This window comes from Thalassophryne amazonica, chromosome 10 (assembly GCF_902500255.1).
Source record: "Thalassophryne amazonica chromosome 10, fThaAma1.1, whole genome shotgun sequence".
NCBI lineage: Eukaryota > Metazoa > Chordata > Actinopteri > Batrachoidiformes > Batrachoididae > Thalassophryne > Thalassophryne amazonica.
Window position 1 is genome coordinate 95,271,889 of NC_047112.1, and position 27,997 is coordinate 95,299,885.

The 27,997-nt window shown below is 41.6% G+C and overlaps 1 protein-coding gene and 1 long non-coding RNA gene across 2 annotated transcripts in view; one reads left to right on the forward strand and one right to left on the reverse strand.

The window, feature by feature from the left end:
• Window positions 1–468: 468 nt before the first annotated feature.
• On the reverse strand, window positions 469–26,641 carry LOC117519234. Its single transcript, XR_004563219.1, has 3 exons — window positions 26,563–26,641; window positions 15,306–15,308; window positions 469–482 (listed from the first exon to the last, which is right to left on the reverse strand). It is a non-coding gene; the product is annotated as an uncharacterized LOC117519234 (long non-coding RNA).
• The window catches only part of ndnf (neuron-derived neurotrophic factor), a 41,778-nt gene continuing 38,494 nt past the window's right edge, over window positions 24,714–27,997 (forward strand). The window contains exon 1 of the mRNA XM_034180553.1: window positions 24,714–25,072. The gene's annotated coding sequence lies outside the window, so the exon portion shown is untranslated. The remainder of the gene's footprint in view (window positions 25,073–27,997) is intronic.

The following is a 27,997-nucleotide window of genomic DNA, read 5'->3' on the forward strand; positions in this document are numbered from 1 at the left end:
GAAGAAGAGATGACAGGAAATAAGCTGGGTAAAATGTTTTCAGAGGGGATGTTTGCTCTTAGCTCCTCTGAGTTAATGATGAACTCACACTTGTGTAGGTTGCAGATAAAAGCAAGACCTCCTCTTTCTTCTTTTCAGCACCTTCTGTATCTATGATGGGAAAGAATGTGATGTGACGGATGCAGATGACACCACTCCAGGATCTTTCTGTCATCATGTGAATATAGCTCAGACCAGTGAGATGTTACGTTCTTTAAGCTGTGCACTGATGGATTCACTGAGCATTGGGGAAGTGTGAGGAGATCACTTAGTGAGGTCACAGAACATCATCCCCCAAAGCAAACAGAGGGTCTCTCCTGGAAACCGTGGTCACCAAAGCAGGGACGTGTTCTGGACTGAATGGGGAACATTGTAAAATCCCAAGATATTTGATGTTGTGGTATAAAACTTATCAACTCATAAACTCACTCCTTGAAGCTGTACTTTTCAAATAGCTTACATTTGAGCATGCAGTTAAACTTGAGCGAGCTCAAAGCTATTCCGGTTTAAACCTACTTTTACTATGTAAAACCTTCGAGAAAACAACACCAGTACAGCATATTTAGGACCGCAACAAATCTGTGCTTACCAAATAACTCACGGCGAAGCATCTTTGGTTTAACGATGTTGATGGTATTGAAGCTTAAGGTCCCACTGCTCTTTTAAACAGGATTTTGCTTTGTAAATATTCACAGAGATCAATATTAATACAGTATATTTAGAAGAACAATTCAGAAGCAGAAAAGTTTGACCACATTACACCCATTCTGGCATCCCGTCACTGGCTTCCTGTCCCAGTGAGATCAGATTTTAAGGTTCTGCTACTAGTCTATAAAATTGTTCATGGACTGGCACCTCCCTACCTAGCTGAACTAATTAAACCTTACGTACCGGCCCGGGAATGCGTTCTCAGGGTGCAGGACTACTTTGTGTCCCTAGGGTGAATAAGAAGTCTGCAGGTCATAGAGCTTTTTCTTATCGTGCCCCTGTTCTGTGGAATGACCTCCCTGAGTCAATAAAACAGTCGGATTCTGTGGAGACTTTTAAGTCCAGACTTAAGAAGCACTTATTTTCCCTTTTGTATGGCTAGCATACTGGCATAGTATAGTTCTTTTCACTCTTTTAATTTATTTTATTAGGAAACGGGCCTCAACTTTACCTAAATTCTGGGTCTTTTAGTGAAGCTTAGGGCTAGTGGCTGACGATAACCTTAGTATTTCCTGTTTTTCTTGTTGTTTAATGCTGACAAATTATACTGTATTTCTGATGCCTGATTCTGTTTTTTCTCTCTGTTTAAGGTGCAGCTCCATCCAGAGATGGGTACGGTATTTGTGCTGGAGACCATCCTGTCCTGTGCATCAACAGCATTTCCTGTATATTCCTTTTTGTGAATTGTTCTGTAATTTGTGTCTGTAGCATGGCCCAAGCAGAGGGTCACCCTTTTGAGTCTGGTCTGCTTGAGGTTTCTTCCTCAGAGGGAGTTTTTCCTTACCATTGCTGCTCTGGGGGTTAATAAGGTGAGACCTTACTTGTGTGAAGCACCTTGAGGCAACCTTGTTGTGATTTGGTGCTATATAAATGAAAATAATTTGAAATTGAAGAATATCAGACTTGTCACATCTCACATGATAAAGCATCTTTGGATAACAAAAAGGAAGAAGTAAAGCTGAAGGTCATGTTTACATCAAAGGTCTATAATTGGCACTGCAATATACTTAGATAAAAAAAATAACTTAAAAAAAGCATCAGTCTTTTTGCAGATGATATGGTTCTGTTGGCTTTATTAGATTGTCAACTACAAATCTGTTGAAGCGCAAGGTGATAGTTTTCACTGTGACCTACTTTTGCTGTGTAAATTTTAACAAAGATAATTAATAGAATATATTATAATTGGAAAACAAATTAAGATGTGCTTGTCAGAATACTCATTAAAGCACTGGATAAACGAAAAAGATATTGAAGCTCCAGGTCCTGCTGCTGTGTTTGGCATTGTTTACCCGCTGTTACCTGTCACTACCTGCTGTCAAATATACTCTTTGGATGATTGGTTATTCTTTGCCCCTGCAAGGCAAGTATCGGTGCACAGACATTTTCAGATCTCTCCAGAGATGTTCAATCAGATTCAGGTCTGGACTCTGGCTGGACCACTCAAGGACATTCACAGAGTTGTCCTGAAGCCACTCCTTTGATATCTTGGTTGTGTTAGGGTCATTGTCCTGCTGAAAGATGAACCGTTGCCCCAGTCTGAGGTCAAGAGCGCTCTGGAGCAAGTTTTCATCCAGGATGACTCTGTACATTGCTACATTAATCTTTCCCTCAATCCTGACTAGTCTCCCAGTTCCTGCAGCTGAAATACATCCCCACAGCATAATGCTGCCACCACCATGCTTCACTGTAGGGATGGGCTGCCATGTGCCTTTTACCAAGGAGTGGCTTCTGTCTGGCCACTCTACCATACAGGTCTGATTGATGGATTGCTGATGGTTGTCCTTCTGGAAGTTCTCCTTTCTCCACAGAGTGATGGTGGAGCTGTGACAGCGTGACCATCAGGTTCTTGCTCACCTCCCTGACTAAGGCCCTTCTCCACTGATTCCTCAGTTTAGACGGGCGGTCAGCTCTAGGAAGAGTTCTGGTGGATCTGAACTTCTTTCATTTATGGATGATGGAGGCCACTGTGCTCATTGGGGCCTTCAAAGCAGCAGAAATGTTTCTGTACCCTTCCCCAGATGTGTGTCTCGAGACAATCCTGTCTCAGAGGTCAATAGACAATTACTTTGACTTCATGCTTGGTTTGTGCTCTGTCATGCACTGTCAACTTTGGGACCTTATATGTAGATGGGTGTGTGCCTTTCCAAATCATGTCCAATCAACTGAATTTACCACAGGTGGACTCCAAATAATTGTAGAAACAACTCAAGGATGATCAGTGAAAACAGGAGGCATATGAGCTCAATCTTGAGCTTCAAGGCAAAGGCTGTGAATATGTATGTACATGTGATTTCTTGTCATTTTTTATTTTTTTAATAAATTTGCAAAAACCTAACAAAATTTTTTTTCACATTGTCATTTTGGGGTATTGTGTGTAGAATTCTGAGAAAAAAAAAATGTATTTCATCCATTTTAGAAGAAGTCTGTAACATAAAATATGGAAAAAGTGAAGTGCTGTGAATACTTTCTGGATGCACCGTTGACACAAATTGGAGTTTTTTTGTGAGTTTTATTATAACATAAAAAAGATATGGTCAGTGAGTCATAGTCGTTTGTTTCTTTAATTTACTTCCACTTAACATCATTAACTGTAAACTTTCAAATGAATTTCATGAGCAGGCATCACACACACTCAGGTTTGTGAGTCAGTTCACTGAAATGAAAATTTCAACCTGTCAGTTTAACAGTGTGAGATTTGCATTGAAACATAACTTTTAATGTTCAGTTTAGTCACATTCAGCAACTGAATATATGTTTTTAAGCAAAAGCCCATTAATAATTATTTACAGTGTGTGAAAATGCTGCAACTTTATTTTTATTATTATTCCGAACAAAAATTTACACAACAATGACTTCAGTTAATTTAGAGCTTGAAACTTGGTTATGACATGATACTGTATGTATTTTTTCATGGCTTTCTGGTGATTATTTTTGCCTTTACATTTGTATGTAGTTACAATGTCTATGGGTCAAAAACTTCCTCACGAACATCTTTGACAAACGTGGAGGGGTGGGTCCACTGGTCGTAGGGTCCACTGGTCCTAACCTCTTTATATTATTTGATGGTGTATATTACAACCCCAAACTGATTTTAAAGTTCACAAACAAATGTAATACTTTGAAATTTCTAACAAACCAGATCCAGTTTTGTTCAATTTACAAAAATAAAACATATGATTTTGCTGACATACACCATTAATCACCATCTGTTGTCTATAAATTTGTTGAATTAAAAATCAACAAATAATGGTAATTCACCATAATTAAATGGATTTTTTTTTGTTAGGCTTTTGTAACATTCCTGAACCTACATTAGTGCAACATATAGACAAACATGAATGTAAAAACAACTTCAACATGCTGTCCTTAATACTAGGACTAGGACTAGTGGACCCTAGGACTAATGGACCTTCGGACTAATGGATCCTAGGACTAGTGGACCCTAGGACTAATGGACCTTCGGACTAATGGATTCTAGGACTAGTGGACCCTAGGACTAATGGGATGTTCCCATTTGGGGGCAACAGACTTCACTGAAACTGGAAAAGGAACAAGACTATTTGGACTTTATTAGCTTCAGAGCAACTTTTTCAGAATTTTGGAATTTTTTGATTTTTGACTTTGAGTCCTTTACCCCAAATTTTCTCAGCTTCCTCTTTTCTCAGAAGCAACATCATCAATAACAACACCAACAATTATAATCATGGCAACTTGGTGGCTTAGTGATTAGGATTGTTGCCTCACAGCAAGAAGGTCATGAGATCACTTCCCACCTGTGGCCTTTCTGTGTGGCGTTTGCATGTTCTCCCTGTGTTTGCGTTGGTTCCTTCCAGATGTTCCGGCTTCCTCCCACTTCCAAAGATATGCAGGTTAGGGGGATTGTAAACTTTAAATTTACCGTTGTTGTGAGTGAGAGTGTTTGTATGCTTACATGGGTCCCTGTGACAAACTGGCGTCCTGCCCAGAGTGTATGCTGCATCTCACCCTATGACTGCTGGGATAGTCTCTAGCCCCCTCGTGACCCTAAATTTGAGTAGGCATGTATGGAAAATGAATGAATAGCCATCATCATCATCATCATCACTGATCAAAGGGTCACATCAAGATTTTTTTAACCTTTTCATTTTGATGAATTACACAGACAGAGAGACTAAATTAGTTGATCATGATGTTTCAGTCTGACAGGGCAAACAACAATCATCTCTGTCTTATTTGCACGGAAATGCAGTAAACTAGAATACATCCAGTTTCACTGAAACTAGATAAGCCTCTAGTTTGGGAATCTGAGAGACTGAATTCAAGTACATTCAAGAAATATCCAACCTTTGGAAGCAAAAAAAAGAAATTACTCACCTGGTGGTCTAGAATCCTAATCCCCTTCCAAGTAGTCTCTGTGGGACTGCACACACTTCTCCCAGCGGTTCTGTCATTGTTGGAAGCATTTCTAGGCGGCTTCCTTTGGAATGGTGTCCAACTAGGCAGTTGTGGTACACATGATGCCTTCTTCAAACTCAAATGGAGTCTGTTTTAGTGTTGTTTGATCTTGAGGAACAGCCAAAAATCAGAGGGAGCCATGTCAGGAGAGTAGGGAGCCTGAGGAATCACCGGAATGTTGTGTTTGGCCAGAAAAGCCAGAATCACCTGAACAGAATGGGCGAGTGCATTGTCATGATGGAACTTCCAGACACAGTTGTTTCTGCTCTGCCATCAGCAGCTTCTGCACAACTTTCAGACACTCTTTGCATGCCCAAATCCTCCATCAAAATGCAAAGTAGCAAATGTGTACTTATCCCCACCTCGCCCGCACGTTCTTGGATGGTGACATACCAGTCATTCACAACCAAAGTTTATATTCTATTAATCACTTGGTCATTTTGGCTTGTGGATGGCCTACTGGAACGTGCTTCACTCTCCACAGATGTGCGTCCATTTATGAAGCGGTTATACCACTCTTTTATATGAGTTAAGCTCATGGCATCATGCCAGAAGCCTCCTGAATCTTGTAAATGGCTTCCATTTGGATATCAGAAAGACTGCAGCAAAATTTGATGCAAAACCTTTGCTCAAGTCATTCGGTCATGTTATAGCACATGAAAATCAGATGGATACTCAGTACATGTGTTCACTCTATCTGATGCACTCTGCGGGAGGGAAAAAAATTCACACATGTGCAATAAGGTTCCTGACACTTCCCCGGCAAATGACCACTCGCACCCTTCATTTGTCTCCGCGGGATAACATAAGATCAGATACATTGTGAATGCACCTCGTATACATCTGTACATCGTCAGCATAACAGTGAAATTCAATCCCATGGCTCCGTATAATCTGACCAAGAGATGACGGGTTTTTTTTAAACTCACTATTACTAACCCTACTCCCACCCCTAACCCTAACCTTAGCCATAACCTAACCCTACTCTTTCCCCAAACCCTAACCTTAACCATAACCATCCCTGACCCCTTCCCCCACTTCACTTTTAATTTCGTGCAGCCATCATTATGCATTAGAATGAATGCTGAATTTGTGCTGCCGTGACGAAAATGAGGCGCTTTTCGTTACAATATCACGAACCAATAGATTAATGTATATTTCGTGCTGCTACATCCCGACTTGCGTGAGACTGGGTTGGCTACATCAAGAGAGTACAAGAGTGGACTGAAAACAGAGCCCTGAGGTACACCATATTTCATTGTTGAGAATTCTAATTGAAGCTGAGAATCTTTTTTTTTTTTCTGATTTTAGCTACCGTCATTCAGTGTCTCAAACTCCTCTTCTTGCTATGCTCTGTTTCAGTTGCTTGCTTTGAGTTAATCTAGCCCTGGTTAACTATATTATACCTAAGCTTTTTTCTTTTTAACTTTCACTTTTGTTATAGCTTTACCTGGCCTGGCTAAGGCTTGCTTTCTGCTGCTTTCTCTGTCTTCTTTTTTTTTTAACCTTTCTCTAACTTTACCTATTCTAATACAAGCATTTACTAGCTTGCACAGCAATTGATGGCAACTGGGAACTCAAAACCTCTGATCTATGATGATGAAATAACAAAGAAAATACCACCAGAATATGGATTTAGTAATCAGTAACACTGGAAAGGTTTCTCAACCATGAAATCTGCATTTTACAGGTCAAATCAGGTCTGGGAGTATGCACTGTTGCTGCATGTCACGGCAACCATCACATGATGGAACCGCACTGGGTTATGGATGGCAACCACCCAGACCAACAACTGCTCCATTTCAGTCTCTCAGAACTAACCATCTATCTGTTGCTGTCAGGTGAAATGTGGGCATCCCATTGGCCATCTCCAGTTACAAGCATCCTCAACATTGAGGCACTGAGATAGGACTGCATTTATATAGTGCTTTTCCATCTGCACCAGAAGCTCAAAGTGCTTTATAGTTATGCCTCACATTCACCCATTCACAGAAAACACACTCACACACCAGTGTCGGGTTTTGGTCTCTGTAGATAGTTTCTGCCTCCATGTCAACTGTATGGGGATGAATTTTTGTCAAACATCTTAGTTTAAGGCATTTTACTTAATAAAATTCTCTACAACTGTAGGGCGGCACAGTGGATTAGTGGTTATCACTGTTGCCTAACAGCAAGAAGGTCATGGGATAGATTCCGACCTGTGGTCCTTATGTGTGGAGCTTGCATGTTCTCCCCGTGTTTGTGTGGGTTTTCTCTGGGTACTCCGGCTTCCTCCCACATCCAAACACATGCAGGTTAGGTGGATTAGAAACTTTAAATTGTGCATGAGGGTGTGAATGTGTTTGTTTGTCTATATGTGGCCCAGCAACAGACTGGTGTCCTGTCCAGGATGTACCCCACTTCACACCTCATGAGTGCTGGGATAGGCTCCAGACGCCCCCCCCCCCCCCCCCCCCCCGTGACCCCCAATTGGAGTAAGTGATTGAAGTGAGTGAATGTATAATAGGGCAACGCAGTCTTGTTTGAACCCTGCATTATATCGCGGGATTTGACCACTTATGGGGACCTCCACTCCGTTGAGCAATATATACACAGCATAACTTCACACGAATAAATGGTGTACTATTTTGTTTTTGGCAGCAATCACTGAAGCAGTTGCGAAAGTATTTTTTTTTTTGGATGGGAGACGTTGTGTCGGTAAGCGCCTACATAGCTAACCAGAGTAGCTCCATTCTCTCGCCTGCAAAACTGTCTCAACACATATGTGCACCAGGTCATAAACAAACTACAACACATGTCCACTTTCCACCACATCATCACTTTTTCACTTTTGCATTTTCACTTTGTTTGCATGTAACTTTCCAAAAAACCAAAAGAAAATGCTGTGGTTAGTCCCATGGAAGAAGAGAAATTACATCATATGTGTCAAAAAAAGTAAGTTTCTATCTCATATCATTAAAAAGTTATTTATAATTTAGTAAAGCTTGGTCTTAGCCATCGTATATGACAGCGTCGGCCCCAGAGGATTAAGAAATGATTCGATCCATCGACATAAATAGCCTTTTTGCTTAGCGATTCCTTTATCAGTCCTTCAGAGTGGCTGTTTTTTTTTTGGGGGGGGGGGGTGTTTGTCAGGAAAATGATCATTTCTCTACATTGATTACAGACCCTGCAGCAGGTCTGTAATCAATCATTTCTGCAGCGCGGCTTTGCTTTGAACCTTGAACCAATGAAGCAGTGCTTCGATCATCTATCTGTTGCTTCATTGGTTCTTTGTTTTACGAGGTCTATGATAAAAGTAACGGACCTTATTATTTTTTTTCAAAAACCATATGGATTTGAATCACGTGTGATTACATCAGACATGCTTGAACCCTCGTGGGCATGTGAGAGTTTTTCACACCTGTCGGTTACGTCATTCGCCTGTGGGCAGTCTTTGAGTGAGGAGTCGCCCGCCCTCTCGTCATTTTTTCATTGTTTAGGAATGGCTCAGAGACTGCTGCTTTGTTTGATAAAACTTTTTTCAAAAACTGTAAGGCACAACTGAGTGGACACCATTCGATAAATTCAGCTGGTTTTCGGTAAAAATTTTAACGGCTGATGAGAGATTTTGGTCTGGTAGTGTCGCCGTAAGGACGGCCCACGGCACCTGACGGCGATCTGCGCTTCGAGGCGGCAGCGTCTCACCGTTTCAAGTTGAAAACTTCCACATTTCAGGCTCTGTTGACCCAGGAAGTCGTCAGAGAACAGAGAACTTTCAGAAGAAGTCGGCATGAGGAGTTTATTCGGACATTCCATTGTTAACGGACATTTTGTAATGAAAGAACGTGCGGGCAGAGTTGCATGTCGGACCGGACCCGACCGCGGGGGGTCGCGACAGGAAAAACACCTCCGTTGGAAACCTTAATGGACAAGTTGGAACATGCCCAAGCTGTTAAACAATTTCTCAGTTACTCACTTGTTGAAAGCCATCAAAAGCCGCCTGAATTTTACAAATGGTTTTCAACACGGAGGTGTTTTTCCTGTCGCGGTGCACACAGATTCACCGAGTCATCACGGAAACGACTCAGCGAATTTGCGCGCACGTCTTTCATTAAAAAATGTCCTTAAACAGTGGAATGTCCGCATAAAGTCCTCATGTTGGCCTCTTCTGAATCTTCTCTGTTCTCTCACGACATCCTGGGTGAATTAAGCCTTAAATTAGGATGTTTTCAGGTCGAAACAGGCCGACGACGGCGCCTGGAAGCGCTGCGCGACGTCCTGCTCTGTGGGAAGTCCTTACACCGACAGAAACACCCCATAATCTCTCATCAGCCGTTAAACTTGTCACCGAAAACCAGCTTAATTTCTCGAATAGTGTCCACTCGGATATTCCTCACAGGTCCAGAAAAAATGTTGATAAAGCAACGCGCGCCGTCCGCAGCGGCTATTCAGACAAAGAGATTCCAATGGGCGGGGTGGAGCACTCCTCACTCAAGGCCTGCCCACAAGCGAATGACGTCACCGACACGCGTGAAAAAACTCACGCATGCGCACGAGGGTTCAAGCATGTCTGACGTAAAAACATATGAATCAAATCCATTTATTTTTTGAAAAAAATAAAAAGGACCGCTTTTTTCATCACAGACCTCGTATTTCACTTTATCTTAATTTTTCCCTGCTAAAACCCTAAAGAGTATATGTCTGTGAGTAAGATTTACATTTTTTATCTTAAACCAACCTGTCATGATCTTCTGAAACAGTTGACAGATGCATTTTATAACTTAAAAATGGGACAGATGCTAACGCGTTAGCTTGTCTATGGCTTTTTCAATGTTAAAGTTAGCATCAAGCTGAGCCATTATCAAGCCTCCCTCCCCAGCGCGCAAACGATTTTGGGATACTCTAAAATTGTGAATATACGAGGTCTGTCCGTAAAGTATAGGTCCTTTTTATTTTTTTCAAAAACTATATGGATTTTATTCATATGTTTTTACGTCAGACATGCTTGAACCCTCGTGCGCATGCGTGAGTTTTTCCACGCCTGTCGGTGACGTCATTCGCCTGTGAGCACTCCTTGTGGTAGGAGTCGTCCAGCCCCTCGTCGGAATTCCTTTGTCTGAGAAGTTGCTGAGAGACTGGTGCTTTGTTTGATCAAAATTTTTTCTAAACCTGTGAGACACATCGAAGTGGACACGGTTCAAAAAATTAAGCTGGTTTTCAGTGAAAATTTTAATGACTGATGAGAGATTTTGAGGTGATTCTGTCGCTTTAAGGACTTTTCACGGTGCGAGACGTCGTGCAGCGCTCTCAGGCGGCGTCATCAGCCTGTTTCAAGCTTAAAACCTCCACATTTCAGGCTCTATTGATCCAGGATGTCGTGAGAGAACAGAGAAGTTTCAGAAGAAGTCGGTTTCAGCATTTTATCCGGATATTCCACTGTTAAAGGAGATTTTTTTAATGAAAGACGTGCGGACGGGTCCGCGTGTCGGCTCGCAGCCGCCGCGACGCTCCGCCACAGGAAAAACACCTCCGTTGGAAGCCTTAAGGACAAGTTGGAACATGTCCAGCTGTTAAACAATTTCTCATATACTCACTCCACTGAAAGCCATCAAAAGCCGCCTGGATTTTACAAATGGTTATCAACACGGAGGTGTTTTTCCTGTGCCGCCACACCGCGCCGGCTGCACGTCTTTCATTAAAAAAAATCTCCTTTAACAGTGGAATATCCGGATAAAATGCTGAAACCGACTTCTTCTGAAACTTCTCTGTTCTCTCACGACGTTCTGGATCAATAGAGCCTGAAATGTGGAGGTTTTAAGCTTGAAACAGGCTGATGACGCCGCCTGAGAGCGTTGCGCGACGTCTCGCACCGTGGGAAGTCCTTAAAGCAACAGAATCACCTCAAAACCTCTCATCAGCCGTTAAAATTTTCACTGAAAACCAGTTTAATTTTTCGAACCATGTCCACTTCGATGTGTCTCACAGGTTTAGAAAAAATTTTGATCAAACAAAGCGCCAGTCTCTCAGCAACGTCTCAGACAAAGGAATTCTGACGAGGGGCTGGACGACTCCTCCCACAAGGAGTGCTCACAGGCGAATGACGTCACCGACAGGCGTGGAAAAACTCACGCATGCGCACGAGGGTTCAAGCATGTCTGACGTAAAAACATATGAATAAAATCCATATAGTTTTTGAAAAAAATAAAAAGGACCTATACTTTATGGACAGACCTCGTATAATAAAATTGTGCAATTACTCGTGGCATTATTTGGGTTGTGAAGGATCTACTGATGTATCATTTGTTTGCAGAAGAAAGAAGAAAGAAGGCTTTGAATATCGGCGGCTTCAAAAGCAGCATTTGAAATGGGACAGCCTATTCACACCACTTATGCCCTAAACAGCTGGAGATTACAGCCTTCGAAATGTGCACTCACTCAGTTGGGATGCAGCCCTGGTACCAAAGACATCCAGGTTTGACATTATTCCCTAAAATTGTGTTCTTTCACCCCCCCACAACATTATTTCAAAAAGCCAAACCACTTTAATATAGTTATGCAATGTATTACCAAGCATATGGCTGCCAAACCAATGATGTTTCCTACTTTATTCATAATCAAATGAAACAATAGACAATGCAGACTTTACTCCTTTTTGGTTCTTTTGTTTCTTAAGTGAATCCGTCTGTTGACACAGTTGTTAGACATAGAAAAGCAACAGAGTAAACCTGGAGGCCGCAATGTTATTTTTCCAGTTTTGCCGCATAAAATACTCAGTTTTAAGTTATGTAATTACAAGTTCTGGCATCCCACTTCTGAGGTACATCAAATACAGCATTTCAATAGCTTTCAGGTGTGGAGAACCCCGGCTTCAGACAGTAAAAGTCCTACTTCTCCCTGTGCACCTGAAACAGATGATTTCATGAATTGGCTCATTGACCCGCCTGAAGAGTTGAATTGATTCGAATCAGCTGGTTTTTAGTGAGTGTAACACTCCACAGTGTTGAATATGACTGCTTGTTTACATTTGTGGTCTTATTCACAGTTAGGTGAAGATAGAATGTGAGATCAATAGAATTATTGAGGCTGCATCTGAACTCCTGCAGACTCTGTACTGGACCATTGTGGTGAAGAAAAAGCTGATTCAGAAGGTGAGGCTCTGGACCTACCAGTCGATTTATGCTCCTATCCTCACCTACGGTCATGAGCTTTAAGTAGTGACTGATAGAACAAGGTCATGCTTACAAAAAGCAGAAATGTGGCTCCCTGTAGGGAATCTGGGCTTACACTTAAGGACAGGGTGAGAATCTTGAGACAGAGGCGTCGGAGTGCAGCGGAGTATGCAGTCGACTTCCGCATCGCGGCTGCGAGGCCCGGCTGGCATAACTTTGCACTCTGCGCCACCTTCGTAAACGGACTGTCTCCGGTCCTGAAGGAGCACCTGCTGGCTAAGGATGAACTGCGGGATTTTGATGGGCTTGTTGATCTGGTTATACGATTAGATAACCAATTAGAGGAACATCGTCTGGAGCAGGGCAGGGGGCGTGGCCGGGCACGAGCCGTCCCTCTTCCTTCCGGGTCCGAAAGGGTGCCGCCATCCCCACGCTCCACAGCCAGAGACTCCCGTGTGGCAACAGCTCCCCCTGCTGATGAAGCTATGGACACGAGCAGGGCCAAAGTCAAGGTCACTTTGAGTACCTGGTCATGCCGTTCGGCCTCACCAATGCGCCCGCGACATTCCAGGCCTTGGTTAATGACATCTTGCGGGACTTCCTGCATCGGTTTGTCTTCGTATATCTAGACGATATACTCATCTTTTGCCCGGATCCTGAGACCCATGTCCAGCATGTACGTCAGATCCTGCAGCGGTTGTTGGAGAACCGGCTGTTTGTGAAGAGCGAGAAGTGCGAGTTCCACCACTCTTCTTTGTCCTTCCTGGGGTTCATAATCTCCTCCAACTCCATTGCCCCTGATCCGGCCAAGGTTGCGGCGGTGAGAGACTGGCCCCAACCAACAAACCGTAGGAAACTGCAACAGTTCCTCAGTTTTGTAAATTTTTACCGGAGGTTCATCAAGGGCTACAGTCAGGTAGTTAGCCCCCTGACAGCCCTGACCTCCACTAAAGTCCCCTTCACCTGGTCGGATCGGTGCGAAGCCGCGTTTAGGGAGTTGAAACGCCGGTTCTCGACTGCACCAGTTCTGGTGCAGCCCGATCCAAAACGCCAGTTTATAGTTGAAGTGGATGCCTCTGACTCAGGGATAGGAGCCGTGCTATCCCACAGCGGGGAGTCCGACAAGGTTCTCCACCCATGTGCCTACTTTTCCCGCAGGTTGACCCCGGCTGAAAGGAACTATGATGTCGGCAATCGGGAACTTCTAGCGGTGAAAGAGGCTCTGGAGGAGTGGAGACACCTGTTGGAGGGAGCTTCGGTACCATTTACGGTTTTCACGGACCATCGGAACCTGGAGTACATTCGGACCGCCAAGCGTCTGAACCCCTGGCAAGCCCGCTGGTCACTGTTCTTCAGGCGTTTTGACTTTCAGATCACATATCGCCCCGGGACAAAGAACCAACGATCTGACGCCCTGTCCCGGGTGCACGAGGAGGAAGTCAAGACCGAGCTGTCAGACCCAACGGAAACCATCATCCCCGAGTCCACTGTCGTTGCCACCCTCACCTGGGACGTGGAGAAGACCGTCCGGGAGGCCCTAACACGGAACCCGGACCCGGGGACTGGTCTGAAGAACAAGTTGTACATCCCACCAGAGGCCAGGGCTGCAGTCCTAGACTTCTGTCACAGTCCCAAGCTCTCCTGCCATCCAGGGGTGAGAAGAACCGTGGCAGTGGTCCGGCAGCGCTTCTGGTGGGCGTCTCTGGAAGCCAACGTCCGGGAATACGTCCAGGCCTGCACCACCTGCGCCAGGGGCAAAGCTGACCACCATAAGGCCCAAGGCCTCCTCCAGCCTTTGCCCGTGTCTCATCGCCCCTGGTCTCACATCGGCCTGGACTTCGTCACGGGCCTCCCGCCGTCCCAGGGCATGACCACCATCCTCACGATAGTGGACCGGTTCTCCAAGGCGGCCCACTTCGTGGCCCCTCCCGAAGCTCCCGACGGCCCAGGAGACTGCAGACCTCCTGGTCCACCACGTCGTGTGTCTGCATGGGATTCCATCGGACATCATCTCGGATCGTAGTCCTCAGTTCTCCTCTCAGGTCTGGAGGAGTTTCTGCAGGGAACTGGGGGCCACCGTAAGTCTCTCGCCGGGTACCATCCTCAGATGAACGGACAGGCAGAGCGGGCGAACCAGGATTTGGAGCAGGCCCTCCGCTGCGTGACCTCCGCACACCCGACGGCCTGGAGCAACCATCTGGCCTGGATCGAGTATGCTCACAATAGCCAAGTATCATCTGCTACCGGCCTCTCCCCGTTTGAGGTGTGTTTGGGGTACCAGCCCCCATTGTTCCCGCTAGTGGAGGGAGAGGTCGGGGTGCCCTCGGTCCAGGCCCATCTGAGGAGGTGCCGCCGGGTGTGGCGTACCGCCTGCTCTGCCCTGCTCAAAGCCTGGACGAGGGCCAAGGCCCATGCAGACCGCCGGCGTGCCCCGGCCCCTACATATCAACCCGGGCAGGCGGTCCACTTGCAGGACATCCCCCTGCAAGTGGAATCCCAGAAGCTCAAGGACAGATTCATAGGACCTTTCACCATCCTCAAAATCCTCAGTCCGGCCGCAGTGAAGCTGAAGCTGCCAGCTTCACTGCGGATTCACCCCGTCTTTCATGTGCCACGACTCAAGCCCTGCCATACCTCTCCACTCTGTGCCCCTGGACCGTGCGCCAGCTCCTGAATGTCCGTCGGAAGGGCCGGGGGTTCCAGTACTTGGTGGACTGGGAGGGGTATGGACCTGAAGAACGCTCCTGGGTGAAGAGGAGCTTCATCCTGGACCCCGCCCTCCTGGCCAACTTCTACCGACGACACCCGGACAAGCCTGGTCGGGCGCCACGGGGGGTCCTGTTGTGTGGGCCGCTGAAGAGGAGGTACTGCTGGCCCACCACCACCAGATGGTGCCCTGCTTGAAGTGCGGGCTTCAAGCACGAGAGGGCGTCGGAGCATCCGGGAGTGACAGCTGTCATTCATCATCAGCACCAGCTGTCACTCATCCACGACTCATCACCATCACCATAAAAGGCCGGACTGCAACTCCACCTCCCTGCCGAGAAATCAGCTACTATAGAGGCAATTTTTCTGCTGAAGTTAAACTGAGTAATAGTCTGATCTCTTTTGCAGCCGTTTTCCTGTGGTGGTTTCCTTGTCTGCTGGATTGGCGTTTGTGTGAGTTGCGACGGCTTCGCCTCACACCCCAACCAGATAAGTGGTTACACAGGAGCTGCACGAGTGTGTTATTGGAGGTGGAGGTTCTCCCTCCTTAAGGAACACAGACTGAGGGATTACTGAGTGTGCGAACTCACACTCATCTGTGCTGTTTCTGTTCTCTGCCAGCAGTACCAGGTCTGACAGCTGGAGACGGTGGCCACCTGGGGACCCAGGACTTGGCGGCTCCGGTGTTCTTCAGATCCGTTAGTGGTGGAAGCCGTGTGGGATCCGGCTCGTTTCTGGACGGACGTCTCCTATCCTCGAGCCTGCCCACACGTCACTCAACGTATAATTGACTGTTTTTCCAAACCTGTTATTGTCTGTATTCCATTGTGCACGTCATAACATTAAATTGTTACTGTTTTGGCTTATCCATTGCCCGTTCATTTACGCCCCCTGTTGTGGGTCCGTGTTCCTACACTTTCACAACACAGATGGTGCATAGTTATTTTATTCTACCGTATACTGTATAGTTATTTTAAACATTGCTGTATTAATTTCTATCAGATATTCCTTCTGAATTGTATTTATAGCCTTTTATATTTTAGGCCTAACATCTAAGAAATTTATGAAATTTTACCAAAAAAGGTAAAAGTTCATTTGTATCAACACATACAAACTAATTTCAGATGTTGTGGTAGTGATGCTGTCTGCTGAAAGACATCTTCGTCTGCTGTATGACCCGAAGAAAGTCACAGTAAATGCATCAGAGCTACATCTTCAAACCCACGTGTTAAAAGATGTAGGCACTGATCTGTTCGACTTGAGTTCTCATGCAGTAGCGACAGCTGAAGGTCTTGACAACCACTACTACGACCTCATCAGGCTACTGGTCCACATCTATTACAATGTCCATCTCCATCACATGGCACGCCTGCAGAACCTATGGCTCCAGGGTAAAAGCATTCGGCAAAAATATAACAAACTTGTCCTTTTCAAAGGACAGTAGTTGTCAGCTAAGTCAGTACTGGATCATCATAATTTAGTTTTGAGCTGATGGTACCTATCCTTTTTTCCCCACATTAAGTGGCTTTTAGGCCTAGGCTATATTGTACATGTATGGTAAATGTTGATTGTGGAGAACTCTGTATTGTATAATTTTTAGGCAGTTATAGCTTACAAACTTCAAACTTGTATATACCTACATTTTGTCCCACATTAGGTGGTTTTTGAAATGGATGTAAACATGTGTATGAATGTTAGTTACAAACCTTGCATAACTGTAATAAACTTTGAGCTGTAAATACAAAAGAAGCTAGTGTACGCTGTACAGTAGCAAATTCTGTCAAAATATCTGTATGGAGACTTGTATGTATTCTAATGATACGGCAAATTCCTATGAAAAAATAAACATGTTTATGTTCTTGAGTAGTCAAGTGTTGATTTTACTTTTCTAAATCTTAGCTCAGGATACCAGTTCAGCAGGAATGAAATTATAAGAATTTTCATTACAGTAAATATATAAAAGGATGCAAAATTGTACCAGTACAAAAAGACCCATAAATTGCAGCACCCTTAAAAATAGTATCTTGCTGCTGTTGACGCTATCATTACTGACATTAGACTGACACTGACAGCCGTATCGGCACGGACTATGGCGCTAATATTAGACCTACATTAAATGTCGCTCTGTCATTAGGAAGAACTCTTCATTTCCTTTGTATAGAAGTTTAAATTTTGAAAATCGGTTGAAAATTAGTGACTTTAGAGCCTGGGAAAGACAGCAGTGCAGGCCATGTGCAATTGTTTTCAAACTTCATCGCCATACAAGATGGCGGCTCCAGTGATGTCGCCGGCTTCACTGCCAGCGAATAGGCAGCGTCCTATCCAGTAATACAGGTCAGTGGTTAAATCCTGCAGAGGCTTGATTGCAGATTGGTTGCAGGTGAGCAGACACAGCAGCTGCCGAGGATCAGATGGGTAGCTGGAGAAGGGAGCACATAGTGGAGCAGATAACTGTAAGAATTGTTCATTCCTGGAAACAAGCGCCAAAATTGGAACACATACTCCTCAAACATTACTCTTTTGAAAAAACTGAGTATCCACTTGAATTTTCAATCTGTGTTCAGGTAGGGGTCAATTGAAGATACAAAAACAGATCTGATGTGTACAATTGTTGAAGAAATGACAATTATGAATGATGTCATAGAAATTGTAACAGTGGAACTTGTACATGAAACATCTAAGAATATTTTAATTAGTTGTGTATACAGAGCACCAGATTCTTGTGTTGTGAAATTTACAGATAAAATAATTGAATTATTCCATCAAATTAAAAACAAAACGCTTTTTATGTGTGGGGACTTTAATATTAACATAGAAAGCTCCAGCTGCCAAAGATTAAGTGATTTTGTGAATACAATGTATAGTTTGGGGTTATTCCCCTTGATAACAAAACCAACCAGAATTACATCGCAAAGTGCAACGGTAATTGATAATATATTTACAAACAGAACAGATGAAATTATCAAGAATGGGATCTTCATGACAGATATTAGCGACCATTTACCAATTTTTTCAATATTTAAATATAAAAATAGGTACAACAAAAAAACTGATATAAACTTTAAAAGAGATAAGTCAGTAAAAGCCTTAGAGGCATTAAAATATGACCTTAAAAATCAAAACTGGGAAGAAGTTTATGTCAGTGATGTTAATGTAGCATATAACTCATTTATGAAAATATTGATGAAATCATACAATAAAAATTGTAAATTAATTGAAATTAGTAAGAAAAGAGTAAATAAACCATGGCTGACAAAGGGAATAAAAAATGCTTGTGCAAAGAAAAACTATTTATACAGGTGCTTTTTAAAATTGCAAACAAAGGAATCAGAACATAAATACAAAAAATATAAAAATAAACTATTAACAATAATTAGGAAACAAAAAAAAGATTATTACAGTGAAAAACTAAATAAGAGTAAAGATAATATGAGGGTAACATGGGGAATTATAAAAAGTGTGATTGATAGTGATGGAACGAAAGAAACTATTCCAAATTACTTTGTTAAGGAAAATAAAGAGATATATGATATAAAAGAAGTTGCAAATGGGTTTAATGATTATTTTTCAAATGTAGGGTCAAGTCTGGTGGGAAATAAACCAATAATAGAAGATAAATTATGTACATTGGTAAATACGGTCAATAGTATTTTCCTGGACAATGTGGAAAAAGATGAAATAAGAAATATTGTAAAAAACTGTGTAAGCAAAAGATCAACTGACCATGAAGATTTAGACATGATGACTGTAAAAAGTATAATAGAAATTGTTATTGAACCATTTACTTATATTTGTAATCTGTCTCTGTCAACTGGGGTTTTTCCAGATGAAATGAAAATTGCTAAGGTAGTCCCATTATATAAAAATGGAGACAAACATAATTTTTCTAATTACAGGCCAGTATCATTGCTTCCACAGTTTTCTAAAATTATGGAAAAAGTTTTTGTAACAAGATTGGATAAATTTATTGAGAAACATCATATTTTAAATAATGCTCAGTATGGATTCAGAACAAAACATTCGACAGCTATGGCAATTATGGAACTAATAGAGAAAATATCAACAACAATAGATAATAAGGATTATTTTGTAAGTATTTTTATTGACCTGAAAAAGGCTTTTGATGTTATAGACCACTCAAGATTGCTCCACAAGTTACAACAATATGGAATAAGAGGTGTTGCACATCAGTGGGTAAAAAGCTACTTAGAAAATAGAAAACAGTTTGTTCAGATAAATAATACCAAATCAGAATTGTGTAACATTATTTATGGAGTACCACAAGGATCGGTACTTGGACCCAAACTGTTTATTTTGTATATCAATGATTTTGTGAATGTATCCAATGTGCTTGGCAGCATTTTATTTGCTGATGATACAACGCTGTTTTACTCTGGATCAGATATACAGGAAGTAGCACAAGTGATAAATACAGAGTTGGAAAAAGTTAAACATTGGTTTGATATAAACAGATTGTCACTAAATATTAATAAGACAAATTTCATATTGTTTAATGATAGAGCAAAAGAAAATAATGTGTCATTACAAATAGATGGAATGGATATACAAAGGGTAAAAGAAATGAAATTTTTAGGAGTCATGATTGATGAAGATCTTACATGGAAGTCACACATAAATTACATAAAAGGAAAAATAGCGAAAGCCATTGCTGTTTTGCATAAAGTAAAATATTCATTAAATAGTTATGGTTTATTAACATTGTACAATTCATTGATTGTCCCATATTTAACTTACTGTGTAGAAATCTGGGGATCAACATATACAACCTATATACAACCTTTATTTATTTTGCAGAAAAGAGCTTTAAAAGTGATTAGTAACAGTGGTTTTAGAGATCCATCTAATCCATTGTTTATTAAGTATAGGGTACTTAAATTTCATGATTTAGTTGATTTGAAAATATTACAAACGATGTACCAAGTTAATAAAAATACTTTACCAACAAACATTCAAAATATGTTTGAAAAAAGAGTAAGTAGTTATAAATTGAAAGGAATAGAAGTCTTTAAAAAACCAAGATTTAGAACCAAAGTAAAGGAAAGGAGTATTGCAGTAAATGGTGTCAAATTATGGAACAATCTTAATAAAGAAATTAAAGAATTAAGGTCACTTAAATTATTTAAAAAACATATTAAATTAGATGTATTAAGTAAGTATGAAATTATGAAGTAAGTCAGTGGGCTGCAAGAAAGTAAAAAAAAAAAAAAAAAAGTAAACTGTTAATAATGTTTGGAGTGTCTTAAGTTTAAATATAACCTGTCAGTGATGTAATCTATTAATTAATGGTCATAATTATGAAATGGGTCAGTGGTATGTGACAAGTTAAAGAAATGCAATCTGTTAAATAATGTTGACTATGATGCTGTATATTGAAAGATTGTATTGTTAAAAGGGGCAGAAATCATAAGACTTGTTCTTCTTTCTGCTCCTTTTCATTCTGGTATTGTGGTGCTTTTGTTTTTTGCTTTTCTGTTTTTCTTTTAAATGAATGAAATAAATATTAAAAAGAAAAGAAAGAAGAAGAAGAATTACACAGGGGTCAAAATTTAAAAATGTTTCAATTATATTGAAAGCTATACCACATTATTTGTCTGATCACAACAATACCAAAAAGGTATAGTTTGGACTATCTATGACTGAATCTTATGGGGTAAAAACAACAAGAATGGTGACAAAGGTCAATTTCAGTTTGTACAGGGGTTAGAAGTTAAAGTTGTTCCAATTTTGGTAAAAAGTGCTGCAAATTATTGGTTGAACTAACAGGATTAATAAATGAAATAGTTTTGACTGTGTTGAATGCTTGGTCTGCAAGGTAAAGGTAGAGCAATGTCGACATCCATTGGATTCTATGACGTGACATATGTTACCCTGTAACATGATAACTAAGCATGCCATATAGTGCAAACTATTCCTTTTTAAAACCCTATTAACTCAACCAATAATTTGCATCACATTTTACAATATTTAGAGCAACTTTAACATCTGACCCCTGTACAAACTAATGCTGACCTTTGTTACCATTCTTGCTGTTTTTACCCCATAACTCCATAAGATTCAGTCATAGATAGTCCAAACTATACCTTTTTGGTATTGTTGTGATCAGACAAATAATGTGGTATAGCTTTCAATATGATTGAAACATTTTTAAATTTTGACCCCTGTGTAATTCTTCAATTGACCCCTACCTGAACACAGATTGAAAATTCAAGTGGATACTCAGTTTTTTCAAAAGAGTAATGTCTAAGGAGTATTTGTACCAACTTTGGTGCTTGTTTCCAGATTTGAAGGATTCCTCTGTAAATATTCTGTTATCTGCTGCACTAACAGAGACAGAATGATAAAAGCATGACAAACCAGGGAGGGAAAACAACAGGACACATAAGGAAATGGGAAGGCAACAACCTAAACCCTAACAAAAGCACGTGTTAAGTCATCGGCTCTCAGCCAATCAGAGCCACACACATTCCTTACAACATTAACAGTCACTCACCTTTCACTACTTTAGTGGGGCAGCATAGCAAAACAATTGTTCATTTTGTGATAAAAGCATGGAATTTGACACACATATTCTAATTTAACTAATGTTTATTTTCAGATATGGAGCCGTCCTGCAGCTGACCTCTAATGAGCTACAGGGGTCAATAAAGAATTACACAAGGGTCAAAATTTTAAAAAGCTCCAGTCATGTTGAAAACTATACCACATTATTCGTCTGATCATAATGATTCCAAAAAGGTATAGTTTGGACTATCTCTGACTGAATATTCTGGAGTTATGGGGTAGAAACAGCAAAAATGGTAACAAAGATCAGTTTCAGTTTGTACGGGGTCAAAAGTTAAAGTTGCTCCAATTTTGGTAAAAAGTGATGCAAATTATTGGTTAAAATAAAAGGATCAATAAATGGAATAGTTTTGACTGTGTTGAATGCTTGGTCTCCAAAGTAAAGGTCAAACAAGGTCGACATCCATTGGATTCTATGACGTATGACATATGTTACCCCATAACATGATAACTAAGCATGACAAATGGTGCAAACTATTCCATTTTAAAATGCTATTAACTCAACCAATAATTTGCATAATTTGTTTTTTTACCAAAATTGGACCAACTTTAACTTTTGACCCCTGTACAAACTGAAACTGACCTTTGTCAACATTTTTGCTGTTTCCATAACTCCATGGAATTCAGTCATAGATAGTCCAAACTATACCTTTTTTGGAATCATTATGATCACACAAATAATGTGGTATAGTTTTCAACATGATTGAAGCATTTTTCAATTTTGACCGCTGTGTAATTCTTTATTGACCTCTGTAGCTCATTAGAGGTCAGCTCCAGGATGGCTCCATATCTGAAAATAAACATTAGTTCATTTAGAACAGGGGTGCCCAAGTTCAGTCATTGAGATCTACCTTCCTGTCACTCTTAGTTGGCTCCCTGTTCCAACACACCTGAATCCAATGAAAGACTCGTTAGCAGACTTTTAATGAGTCTTTCATTGGATTCAGGTGTGTTGGAACAGAGAGACAACTAAGAGTGTCAGGAAGGTAGATCTCAATGACTGAACTTGGGCACCCTTGGTTTAGAATATGTGTGCCAAATTCCATGCTTTTATCACAAAATTAACAAATTTTTATTGAAATTTTAGCTACAACTGTTTACAGATCACTGTCAAGACATCCCCTCCTTCACCCCACCACCACTAGCTGGTCCCCGTCCTCTGCTTGGAGCCAGGCTGCCATTTCCATTGGCAGGATTTGTGGTCATCTCAAGTCTACTCTCTGCCATGATGGGGACCAGTGCCAAATACAATTCACCAAAATCTATAACTTTCTGTGCATTGTCTTGTTGCATTAAAATTATTAACTTTACTTGCATTGTGAGTCTGACTGGTACGCGCAGTAGTTCTATCCATCTCTGTGTCATTTTGACACTTGAACTAACTTTATACTTCAACAATTCATATCAGTGGTAGTTTTGTCAGCAACACAGTTCAGGACAGCATAATACGAGTCGCTTTAGAAGTGTATGCACTTCCTCCAGGAAATGCACTTGTCTAAAATGAGTGCAGCGATGTTGTGCAGAGGGATGAGGAGTACAGGAGCCACCTCCTTGTTGGCCTCCTCCCTCTGTCTGCAGTAAACTGTCCCTGGTGTGGAGTCATTTACAGGATTCTGGCAAGATGGACTGCGTGCATGTGAGCGCATGTGTGTGTTACTGTGAGTGTACATGTCCCCAGAGTGGATTGGTTTTCACAGCTTGATGGTGTGGCTAATAACGTATTTCAATTTGGCATCTATTTTAATCCCAAGGATGTGAAAGTCACAGCAGCACTAATCATGTCACTCACACTCACACTCACACACACACACACACACACACACACACACACACACACACACACACACACACACACACACACACACACACACACACACACACCACACACACACACACACACACAGAGAGAGAGAGAGAGAGACAGAGGGAGCACTAAACAGCCTGTTTGCATGGTGCAAAACACATTTTCCTTCAAAACTAATGTTCCATCACAAAGATGACGTCATAATGTGTAATTATGGTTTCCAAAATCCTGCCGTTATCACTATGTCCTTGCTCTTGCAAACGCTAGATGTTGCTGTTGCACTAAGACTTTGTAGGGTTTCTCAGTAACAGCTCCAAACTACAAACTGATGTTTAATCACGACGGTTCCGTTTGAGACGAGAGCTGCAAAAAGTGCACGTTTTAAACAACTCTGCGGGGAAAATACATTACAAGTTAATTAAAGTGATTTATCTAACTTGTTCTTAATTGAAAGTGTTGTTAAAAAATGTGACTTTTACAACAGAATAGAATGTCTTTATTGTAATTGCAATCCACATGGTGACGTTTGCTGCTGTTTCGATGTCAGAAGAATAACAATAAAGAGAAGCTGAATGTATAAATTAACACCTATATGTGATTCATAAATGTGTTTTCAGAGATGTAATAAAGCCGATATGAGTGAAAGAAGAACTGAGATAAGACGTGCGACCCATCGCGCGTGGAAGTTCACAGAAAGCTACTTCACGTGGTGCGTAAAGAGGAAACAGCAGCATCCTCTGCGCTCCTGGTTCACACGTGGAGCAACATCAGGCCATAAATTTGGGGGCAATCCACATCCAAGAGAGGATGTTATCTTGATTAAATATTTGCTTTTAGTTTGAACATCTCGGTGGGAATTTCCACAGCTGATCTTTGTCTTTGGCGTCACGTTCCTGGCCAGATATTTTCTTCCCATCATCAAAGTGGCTTTCCAGCACAACCGTATATTTATATTTTATGCTTTGCGTAGAATAGGCCCGTGACCCAACTTGCCTCCGCGCAAATGAAGCCCTGAGGGTTGCGTGACTGACAGAGCGCAAAGTAATAATTTCCTGAGCGCGTCACAGTCAAGAGTTCGCGTAGAAGAAGTGTGAAGGGGAACCCCGCTGGAGAGAAAACACAATATCACAGTTACGCACGGCCGACCGACGCTGACTATAACACTTATATGATTTTAAATATTACACTTCTCTCTCTCTCTCTCTCTCTCTCTCTCTCTCTCTCTCTCTCTCTCTCTCTCTCTCTCTCTCTGTCTGTCTGTCTGTGGGCTGTGAGTGCCAGTCAGACCTGGGAGGACCTCTGTCTGTGGAAGGAGGGGGCTGGTTCTCATTCTCCGACTCTTCAGAGCGCACGGAAGAACTTCACACCAGTCTACCTCCAGTCCGACGGAGGTTTGAATCTCAGCAGTCGAAGCGCGGACGCAGTGCCAGGATAACCACACACACGCACACAGGCACACGCTGCATACGAGAGACCAGTTAAACCCGCGAGAAAACGACAGCCACGCAGCAGAACCACTGATCCAACACGAAGAGAAGGAAACTACTGGACACTAAACTCCACTTTTCTTGACATTCCTTTTGTAAGCTTTGGTGATATCACAGTTACTGGAAAAAGACGCGCATCTTACGCACAACTAACTCGAAAGGTAAGATTTTATTTGGTCGATCTTCTTCTCAGCCTTTGTGCTTTATTTTCCTGACTCTTGATTTTTGGCTGCACATGCACTTTTTCACAACTCGTGTCACAAAAGACTGCAGACGAGTCTGTTTGTTTTTTCCCCCGTCTTACAAACTCATGGAAGTCAAAAGTTTGAAAGACGTTTCAATCAAGCCTGAACTCGCATGCGCTTTTTAATCCGAGCTCGTTCGGTTTGGCCCGCGCCGATCAGCGCATGCATGGTGAACTTTGGAGAATCTGGTTTGGAGCCTCCGTGGGGTTCCCATATATGCTCCCCTGGGGGGGTAACACGGATTCAACCACGCCAACAAACTCAATTTGTCAACACGCGCGGAGCTCGTGCACATTTTGTTTTCATGCAAAAATGTGAGAACATTTGCACGTTTATTCCGCGTCACCAAAGGTGCTTTTACGCACCTGCGCGCTTCGCCAGTCCTGCCTTTGAAGTTTTTTTTTTTTTTAACACGTTTGATTTTCAATCAGCTGTTTTAGTTCAGATTCACGTGTTTGTGGGGCATGATTGGAGTTGCGCCCCCCCGCATGTGAGCAGTGTTTTTTACTTTCTGGGGGCTGAATAACTGTAGGAGCCGCACAGCCTCCCTTCTGCTTTCTCAGGAGAATGAATCATGAACAAAAAGAAGTCTGAAAATGGGAAGGTCCGCGTCGCATACCGTAACTAAACCGTGATTTACATATGAAAACTGGGCGCTGAAAGAATTCCGCCAGTGTGCGCCGCAGCCATTTGCGCGCACAGAAGTGACAGGCTCCGGTGTATATACAGTGTCACATCCCGGTGGAAGATTAAGCACACAACTTGTTATTTCCTTCTTAAATTATTCATCATATTCACACCCACTCGCGGTCCCAGTCTCCGGGACACATTCATTTGGCAAAGCCGCTCTTTGTGCGCCATCAGACGTACGCAGCGCGCACTCAGTGCTGCTGAACAGGCTTTCTGTGCTTCCTCTGCCCATCACAGGCCGTCCTAACTGACTGACTCGTTTCCCACCACGCCGGCCTGTGCCCCGCGTGACGGGCAGCGGGGTGGATGACTTTCCCATGGGGCATTTAGGGTTGGAATCAGTTAGAGCTACTCGTTCCCCCCTGTGACCTATGACCTGACCCTGTCCTCCTTCTACACTAAAGAAAAAAAAAGTTTGTTTGGTTTCTTTTATGCGCACCTACGGGATAAATATATCAGATACAATCTATAAAGGATTTGTTGTACACCAGTAAGTAAAATGAAGAGCTCAACCTGAGTGGGATGAGCACCACAAACATGATGTCCACAAAATGAAAGTTCTTAAATTTGGGTGCTGTAGCTGTGGTTAGTTGCCTTCTAATAAGAAGGTCCCAGTTCAAGGTCTCACATTCCCTTTTCAGTTCCTAGATACTTTGCCTCCAAACCATTTCACCCCCTAAGTATTATTAAAGTGCATGACTGTTATGCTTTATTACTGTTTTTAGAATGTACAGGGTGTCCCAAAAACAATGCCAGAAAAATAAAGCCATAGAAGATCTATACACTTTTGGATACTAAAATATGTCATACACTGTAAAAAATGTCCGTGAAAATTACAGTGAAAAACTGTGAAATGGCAACAGGAATAAACCGTAAAGCAAGAAGAAGCTTACTGTTGTAGAATAAACATTGAATTACCATAAATTTAAAAACTGTCAAAAATGTTATTTTTAATTGTTTTAACATGTGAAATATATGGTGAAAAGCTGAAATGGTGACAGCATTGGACAGTCATATTAAAAATAGCACATTACTGTATTATTTACGGAATATCATCCAAGTCATCCAGAGGCATACATTTTTAACTTATGGTTCAAATTTTAACCTACTCATTTTGGACAAGTTATTTAAAATTACTGTCATGTCTGAAGTTTTATAAAGTGAAAATAGCAGATATATGTTTTTGTTTTAAAGTAATGTGCTAATTTTTAAGAACCAATCAGTGTTTAGCAGAGGCACTTTTACCCAGAATGCTTTGCGGTCTGTGTTTGTTACAAAACCTCAGAATTAGTGCATTATTCAACATTAAAAGATATATGTTATATTTTAACTTTTTACAAATGACAGAATTGACATTAATGGAGTTATTCTATCAGTATTTTCACAAAACCATAAGTTAGTATGACTTTATTTTTCAAGACCTCCGCCTGACCGGTTGCATTATGATTAGTAGAGAGGTGATTTTGTGGGTGCTCTCAGGATTTGTCTGTGCAACTTCCTACAGGGGGCAGTATGGTCAAACATGGAAATACTGGCTCATTCTTTGGGTCTTTTGTCACTTTTGATGCATTCAAAAGTGATTGTGTTAAAAGTCAATTTCAGCTTCTTAGTAATTGCAAATGTACCAGAAAAAACAATGGAATTTATTGATTATCTGTAACTTCCGATACATTTTTGTGCTGTTGTTTTTAGCAGGAATAAACCATAAAATAGGGTAATAAATTATGTGGAATGGATAGAAATTCACCTTAAAAGCAAATACTGTGAATTGAACAGTCATACCGTCAAGGCATAAATAATTGTGCTGTTGTTTTAACAGAAATTGACCATAAAATAGGACAATAAATGCTGTGGAATGGATAGTATTTCACTTAAAAAGCAATAGGGTTACATTGTGAATTGTACAGCTATACCATGAGCCTATATACAATTTCACCGTTATTTTAACAGTAACTCATCTTTATTGGAACATTTTCAAACTGTTGTTTTTACAAGTGTTAATATACCTTACCGTGAAGCCATATACAATATCACTGTATTTTTTATTTACAAGATTTTTTTTACAGTATATGTCATCTTGAAGCATATCTCAGGGAATTTTATCTCTGGTGTTCATTTCTAATTTCACCTCAGTCTGTAAGAGGTTTGGCA